Here is a 9,045-nt window from a genome sequence, read left to right on the forward strand (position 1 = left end):
TATATTAAAGACCCTATTCCCATAATGCAATGGCCAGAACTTTGACATATGGAGCCGTTATAGAGGGCTCTGTGGCCCACACATCACTCTATGACAGTGTAGAAGTTAATTTACTGTTCTAAGTTAATTAAAAATTTACTTGCAAATGCTGTAGCCACCCTTTAGGCCTTCATAAATGAAGGGCTTGCTTTAGATGGAACTGAAGTTCATAAGTTTAGGTTGGTTTTATTCGGCAGTCTGTCTGTCATCTTAATTCAGAGATCTCCTTTCCTTTACCATGATATCATCCAATAGAATTCCTGTTTTCAATAGAAATGGATTTTGAAAAGGAATATAACCATGTATTCTTGCAGATATATTTTCCTCTGTCCTGGGAGCTCCTGGAGCCATTGCTCAAGGTCTGCAGGAAGTTAGCTGATGTGAAACCCAAACTCAGCCACCTTATTCCTGGGTCACTCAAGCATTTCCCTTCGCCTCTCCATGCCTCCAGTCCCTCATCCTACAAATGAATATAAATATCAGATAGCTTATTAGGCAAATGAAATGAGATCATTTGTGAAAACTTCTTAGAAAGATATCTCTTCCACAGTAAACAACAATGTGCCAGCTATTGCATCGAGTCAAATTAGTTTCCGTGTTTCTGATTTCTTCCATTGTTGCAGATGGATTGGGGGGGGGGGAATTAATAGGAAATTCTATAGGGATTGAGAGTATATTAAAAATTCAAAGTTATGCATAGCACTGTGAGCCAGAAACCTTAAAAAGCACACCTTTTGATGTTTTCTTTCAGAATTTCTCTGTGCATATGCATATGTATATGCATACCTGCTGTCTCATATGCAGTTGAGCAATTTCTTTTTAACTTATTCTTGTGTTATCCTTTCTCAGTTAGAAAGTATTACACAGAATTGGCCAAAAAGCTATATCCTTCCTCCCAAAGTTCAGGGAACATTGTAGAAGCAGGGGAAGAAAGAGTGTCAGAGCCAGAGGTGATGAGTAAATGACTTTCAAGGACTAGTATCTTCAGTAACAGCCTGGAGGCTGCACATCTGAACTCAAAGTCCTTGGGGAAAATCTCAGGCCAGACGACATCCAAGCAAGGAGAGGGAAGCTGGGTACATACCCCCACTCCTAGTCATGGAGTCATTGGCAACAGTTAGCTTCTGCAGGAGAGACAGTTTTCCCTAAGAGTGTAGCTCCTGGTAAGTGGATCACTCCTCAGTGGAAAACTAATATTTGGGTAAGATTAATTGGTTTTGAAGGATTTAACAAACGAAAAAAGGATACACAGTTGAGTGGGTTAAGGAATAGGGATAGATCTTGAAAGAGTTGGGGGCTGAATATTATCAAAACATGGTGTATGAAACTCTTAAATAATTTTGAAGAATGATCATAATGTATTTCTACCATTTCATTAAAATCTAATGTTGAAAGAGATTTTAACTGTAAATCCATGAATATCCTAATCATAAATCATGATTTATTTGAAAGCAACAGTAAGCAATTTAAGAAACCACTACTTCTGTTTTCCCATAAGTCAGGAAATCTTTGCCATCAGAGTTATTTTTGAGCTTTGTGGTCAGTACTGAGAAAGTAAAGGGAAAATTCCTTTCTGTGTCCTCTTTAATCTCTCCCTGCTTCCCCACACTTGGAAGTTGCAGGCTTCCCACTTCCTCTGACAGGCATTACACAAGCAACATTAAGCTCCAAATCTGGAGCCATGCATGGAATGAAATCTAGAAAGAAAAAAGTCACATCTCTGAGGCATGTCTTTGATACCCACAGAGTAATGCAAAATCTATGAAGAGTGACTTCTTTAGAAACATCTGGTCAACCTCATTCTTTGTCATGGTTTTAAGGCAATGGGACCCTTTAGTTTTAACCTTTCTAATGATTTAACCAGTGTGCACTGGGCCTGTGATGGCTAAGTTTTCTTGTCACACTTGACTGGAGTTTAGAACTATCTAGCACCTACAAACACCTCTGGGCATGTATGTAAGGGTTCTTTCAGAGAAGGTTAATTAAGGAAAGAAGACTCTAGAACCCCTAGATTGATTTAAAAAGGGAAACAGCCCTGCTTACTGACTGGATACAAAGAGACCAGGCACATGTTTTCCTACCATAACAGACTGCATTCCTCTTAAACCAGGAGCCAATGTAAGTACCTTTGCTTTAAATTGCTTCTGTTGGGTATTTAGTCCTGACAGTGAGACAGGTAACTGACACACAGTGCATTCTGCCTCTTGCTTATGCCCTTTCCAAATACTTTAGTGAAGTTCTTGAAATAGGCAAGTGAATTTCATTTGCAAAGCCCATTTTGTCACTTTCATTCTATTTTAATGAATATTCTTGAGGACCTCCTAGTTGTAAGGCATTCATTCACTAAGTGCTCTGAGGAGGAAAGAAATACAAGCAAACATCAAAGGTAATCAAGAAGGTTGCTCTGCCCTTGAAGAGTTTAAAATCTTGTAGAAAGCAATAGGACACATGAACAAATAACTCCAACAGGGGCAAAATGAAACGAGGCTTAACAAATGAGCCTGTGTTGTACTAAATGGCCGAAAAGGAAAAAAGAAAAATATTTCACCAAGGAGAGGTCAGATTGGAACTAAGCCTGGAAGGATTTTAATAAGGGGAAGTGGAAGAAAAAAAGCAGAGAGACCATTATTAAGTTTCTGCTAGGCATTTTAACTCTGAGTCTGGGAAAACATCAAAGGCATTTGTGTGTGTTATTATATTTAATCCTGAAATAGCACACTTTAACTAGGTATCTTTAGTGCTTGGCTGACAGAGAACAACAGCCATCAATTAAGTCCAGGCCTATAAACAACACTTCTGGGATTTTAAATAAGACTGTGGTCGGTTGCGTGTCTGCCTTAAGACTTTCCCGACCCAGCAAACAACACAGGAAAGAACATGAAGGTATGAGATGCATGCTCAGAAGTTGCTTTTGCTATTTGGTAATTGGTCAAGATATTGTATCTTTAAATGAAAAATAACAATAAAAGAACCTATGGTAGCAGGAGCACCTTTTACCCTAAAAGGTAGCAAAGATAAGTCTCTTTCATGTAAGGAACAAATGAGCCTCCAAATCTAAAGTGCACAGTGTATTCAGAGTTACCTCTTCCTCATCCTTAGTGTGTTTAATGTTGGTCGTAAGCACCTAAGCTGCCTCAAAGTTCTTGATCAGTTCTTATCTTTGCATAACTTCTCTCATCCAAGTTGAGCCTAGTGAGAACCAGGGGCTCCTCTATAGTACTGGTAATTTGTTGATGATTTATAACATCTGCCATGCATACAAGTCAATATAGCCATAGGAAAGAGAATGTAGACAACTCAGGCTCTCTTTCCTTCTGAGCTTTGGTCTTTAAGTTGCATACTCCACACATGACCCTTAGGTCTCAGCCATATCTAAGACTGTGTATTACTCACCTTCTTCTATCAATGCCTTCCTATGTGCCCAGGAGGAAGAAAGTAAAGAATCTGTGAATGATTTCTAGTATATAAAACAACAGCAATTCATATCAAATATAACTTATATATTGTTTGCTATATAAATCAGCTCTTTCACAATGTCAATGTGTTGGATTCATAATATGCTATATAATTTTATGTATAGATAGATATGTAAATTACATAAATTACTATGTATTTATATATTATACATAAATTATTACATTTAATATATATTGACATTGCATATAATTATATATACTACAAATTAGTGTATACATATACCACATGCCTATTATATATGATATGCAATATGTGCCAGAATAGAAAATTCATAATCAACATGGGTAAGTTAATAATAAATGAGAGGCAGAGGAAAGTTAAAAGGTTTTATTTCTATTCCTTCTATATTCTTTTCAAAAATATTATTTATAATTTCAGTAATATCTCCACTTGGGATAATAACATATTAAATTGATAATGGTAGCTCACAATAATTTTTAAATAGCTATTGATTGTAAAAGGCAAGGTGTCTGTCAAAGGACATGGGATAGAAAATTGATTACTGAGGACATGGAAAATGTTAATGTAGATGGTATATGAAATAAATTTCTAGTTCAACATACTATTCTTCACTTTCACTCAGTAGATAGGATAGAGCAGGTGTCTTGAGAGAATTGATATATTAGTCGGGGTTCTTTGAGGAGATGAAACCAATAGAATATATTAAAAGGAGATTAGTTAGAGTACCTTACAGAATATGGTCCAAACAACTCAACAATGGTTGCCTCACACTGGAGAGACCAACAATTCTTCAGGAATCCTTCAAATCTTTGGTACTAGATTAAGACTGCTAAGCTGGGTGAGGATTCTCAGTGACAGATGACCAAGGACCTGGACCGAGCAGTGGAGTACAAGCTATAGCACAGATGCCACTACCTGGCCTTAAGAGTCTGAAGGCTTTAAGTCTATGGAGACCAAGAGCCTTCACATGGTTTTTACAACATTTTCTTTTCATCAGGGGTCAGCTCTAAGAGTTATCTTTATAAAATCAACTTCATCTCCTGGTCACTAGTGAACAAAAGCAGTAAAAGGAAAGACTCCTGAAGTCTCTAGACGGCAAATCCAGGAAGAAGGGCAGATGGGGATGAAACATGAGAGTGCTGGCTGGGGAGTATCCCAGAGTGTGGGATAGCAGTGCACCCCTGGGGAGAGACAACAGGGAATTACCATAGATGGCCAAAGATAAGCAGAGACAGAAAGTGAAATACCATTGGAGAACCCAGGTGGTCTGCTCAGGCCATTGAAATGTCTGTCTCTCATGATGACACCAATAATGACAGCCTAGCAGACAGTGCATGTTATGTTTCACAGGACAAAGGTTAGAAGTCCTCTTAATCATGAAGGTTGATTGCTAGGCTGAGCAATGTCCACAGATTGCCACTAGCTAGATCATGGCATCAGAAACACAATTAGGAAGGCAGTAGAGGAGAGAGGGGTAGGGTGAGGGAGAGGTACTAATAGAAAATAAAGATGGGGATGAAAATTTTCTATAAATTATTCCTAATACACCAAATCCATGGCCCATCATAAGGCCTAATGGAACCACAAGTTACCATACAAGCACACTACCATAATATTACACACTCACAGTTACTGCATGAGTAGGCTAAGCTTGACAAAGTATTTCTTTTTTTTTTCTTTTCCATTTTTTATTAGGTATTTAGCTCATTTACATTTCCAATGTAATATATACCAAAAGTCCCCCGTAGCCACCCACCCCCACTCCCCTACCCACCCACTCCCCCTTTTTGGCCCTGGCGTTCCCCTGTACTGGGGCATATAAAGTTTGCAAGTCCAATGGGCCTCTCTTTCCAGTGATGGCCGACTAGGCCATCTTTTGATACATATGCAGCTAGAGTCAAGAGCTCCGGGGTACTGGTTAGTTCATAATGTTGTTCCACCTATAGGGTTGCAGATCCCTTTAGCTCCTTGGCTACTTTCTCTAGCTCCTCCATTGGGAGCCCTGTGATCCATCCATTAGCTGACTGTGAGCATCCACTTCTGTGTTTGCTAGGCCCCGGCATAGTCTCACAAGAGACAGCTACATCTGGGTCCTTTCGATAAAATCTTGCTAGTGTATGCAATGGTGTCAGCGTTTGGATGCTGATTATGGGGTGGATCCCTGGATATGGCAGTCTCTACATGGTCCATCCTTTCATCTCAGCTCCAAACTTTGTCTCTGTAACTCCTTCCATGGGTGTTTTGTTCCCACTTCTAAGGAGGGGCATAGTGTCCACACTTCAGTCTTCATTTTTCTTGAGTTTCATGTGTTTAGGAAATTGTATCTTATATCTTGGGTATCCTAGGTTTTGGGCTAAAATCCACTTATCAGTGAGTACATATTGTGTGAGTTCCTTTGTGAATGTGTTACCTCACTCAGGATGATGCCCTCCAGGTCCATCCATTTGGCTTGGAATTTCATAAATTCATTCTTTTTAATAGCTGAGTAGTACTCCATTGTGTAGATGTACCACATTTTCTGTATCCATTACTCTTTTGAGGGGCATCTGGGTTCTTTCCAGCTTCTGGCTATTATAAATAAGGCTGCTATGAACATAGTGGAGCATGTGTCCTTCTTACCAGTATACTAGGAAGTGAAGAGCTATCTGTAGTGTGTGTGCCATCCTGGAGTAGGACAAGTGTTGGTACCATTGTCCAGAGAATGTGAAAGTTAGAGTTCAGACCTAGAAAACTACATTCACCAGCTTTATGAGTGGTATTTCTTTTGCTTACGCATTCTCTGATACAACTCCTTCCCTTATCAAAACTGAACATTTGGCAGAATGGGCAGCAGCATATTCAAACAACCAATAATTAGTAAATTATTTAGTAATTACTAAACAGAGAGTGAGGACAACTCCTGCTCTCAGGTCAAAAGAGAAATGGCATATTTGCATGAGTCCGGGCATGCCATCATCGCCAAGGGAGAAGAGCTAGCAATGTTCTGTAATTCTTTCTAGTTTTATATCACTAATTCACTATTCTAAAACAGACTCCTTAGATTCACTTGTTCAGTCTGGGAAGTTAAGTGCACAGGATGTATTTAACCCATTCCAGAGATCGTCTATCTCAGCATAGCCACTGATAAGTTTAGTTATCAATGAAAATCTTCCAGTGAAAATCCTTCAATAAAGGAGTAAGATAGAAGTTGGACAACTCAGAATACAGTGAGCTGACGTCAAACACACTGGAAACATGGACAAGTATTTCTGAGCAAGAATGGCTACTCTCTGACTATTCCCATTTACCCTTAGTAGTTCTGAGACAAGACCATTCTACACCATTTCATCAATGTCCTATCACCACCTAAAACTTTCCTTGTCTCACACACACACACACACACACACACACACACACACACACACACACACACACACGACTCTAATTGCAAGTACCCTTAAAGTAAAAATGTATGGCAGAGAATAATTGCACCATCATAAAGGCAACTAGGATCACCAGATGAGAAAGTGAGAATGCAGATGGACAATGGCCACAACAGACATGAAAATATAACTCTGGCCCACCATCTACAACAAAATGCCTACAAATTCAACACACTATCCATTATAAGCAGCTCAAGATGCAAGCCTGAAAAAAAATTAATTGTAAAAAGTCAGAATGCTATTGCTAATAATAACCTATGAAGCCAAATAATAACTTGTGTAATGACCAGACACAACAACTTGGACTTGATTAATAACTTTTCCCTAATTAGATTCCCTGCTTTTTACTTCAGTAATACTATAGGAAGCTAAGCATTGCTGGACAAGGTGTATCATGTCTACATCCCAACACACAAGAGGCCAAGGAAAGAGGACTGATATGAGTTCAAGGAAGCCTGTAATATGCACTAAGTTCCAAGCTAGCTTTGTCTACAAATCATAAACAAACAAACACACAAGTGATAGATGGATAGATAATACATAATAATCTAACAATATGCCTTTAATCAATCCCACAGGTTTCCTTGTTTCTAGTTACCTAAACTATTGTGCTTCCATGACAACAGCCTTTCACTGCTGCACATCTGAAACCTCCCTGACTCCACATTTTACCACCGCCTGCCTGTCTTGGAGTCTCTACCAAAAATACAAGTGAAAGTGGCTGGCTCCTTTGTTATATGAACAGAGACTACATGGCCTGTGATCATTCTCACTTGGTTGGTGTTTATTCTCACAGGTATGTTGCACAAGTATGTACCAAATAAGTAACAGAGAATACCCAAATCGGGCTACAGTACAGGCATCACCTACAGTTGTACAGTGTACACCACGCACAAACATATATGGCAACTCTAAGCTGGTTCATTCCTTTGTTTATGATAGCAGAGTGGTGGAGTACACAAAGGACCAGAGGGGATATGGCAAGTCACCTTTCTTATAGAACAAGCAGGCAGTTGTTTAGCCACATCTTTCATAGAGTTAAGAAAGAGATAGGATGCCACTAGGCACCAATGGATGCCTGTTTGGGCTATCAGCTATAATACACTAAATGCTGCTTGTTTCAAAATTTCTACACTGAAATATTAACTTTCAGTTGTATGGTACTGAGAGATGGAATCTTTGGGATTTCACTAGATCATGAGAGTGGAGTCCTATTGAATAGGTTTATGCACAGAAAGGCTTGCTTTTTCTCTCTTTGCAGTCTACTATATGAAAGATACAGTAGGAAGGCACCTATCTGCCTTCATAAAGTAGGTTGCCATCCAGTATCAGGCTTTTGGGCACATTTCTTTTAGATTTCTAAGCTTCTAAAACTGTGATTGATATATATATATTTGTCGTTGCATAAACCAGTCTGTAAGATACCTCTCCCACTAATTCTAAACCAGTTGTCTTCTTATGACCCAGCTTCATGGTTCTAATGTCACCACATCCTTGCTCCAATAATTGTCTATCAATCCCAAAGGTCAAGTTCTCCAGGAGACTGAGCTGCATTCTAAACACATACTGACACTAGACTGTGCATGTGACCCTGGTTAACCTTGTTTCCCAACTAAGTTGGTTATTTCTGACCTAAAGTCTTAGTCATATTGTGTTCATTTAAATAACGTTGCAATTATTTAAATTTTTTTAAAGATTGCAGGTCTTAATTCTTCAAATTAACAATTCCTTATCCAAGAGATCACAAACACAAGATGAGTCTATGCAAATTAGTATTCCATCTAAATGTGAGGCAGAGGAGATGAGAGCTGTGAAGAACCAAAGAGACTGCCTTACTTAAAAAAATCAGTAATGTCAGTCAAATTTGCTGAGGGATAGTATCAATCATTGTATAACAGAGTTGATTTCAACCTGCTTGTAAGAATAAATCACATGTATCTGTTTCTCACTCCACTTGACCAACATCCTATTGTGGCTTGAAACCAGTTACTAGAGTTGGATTTATACCAGGGAAACTGGCAAATGCTACAAGTCCTATCTTTAAACAAACACTAACTGTGCTAAGCATCTATTAGCATATTAGTGAATGGAGAGGAACGTGGGTGTTCTTAGGTACTAGTTTATTTCAAGAAAGAAGAAATTCAGA

This window comes from Mus musculus, chromosome 9 (assembly GCF_000001635.26).
Source record: "Mus musculus strain C57BL/6J chromosome 9, GRCm38.p6 C57BL/6J".
NCBI classification, from domain to species: domain Eukaryota; kingdom Metazoa; phylum Chordata; class Mammalia; order Rodentia; family Muridae; genus Mus; species Mus musculus.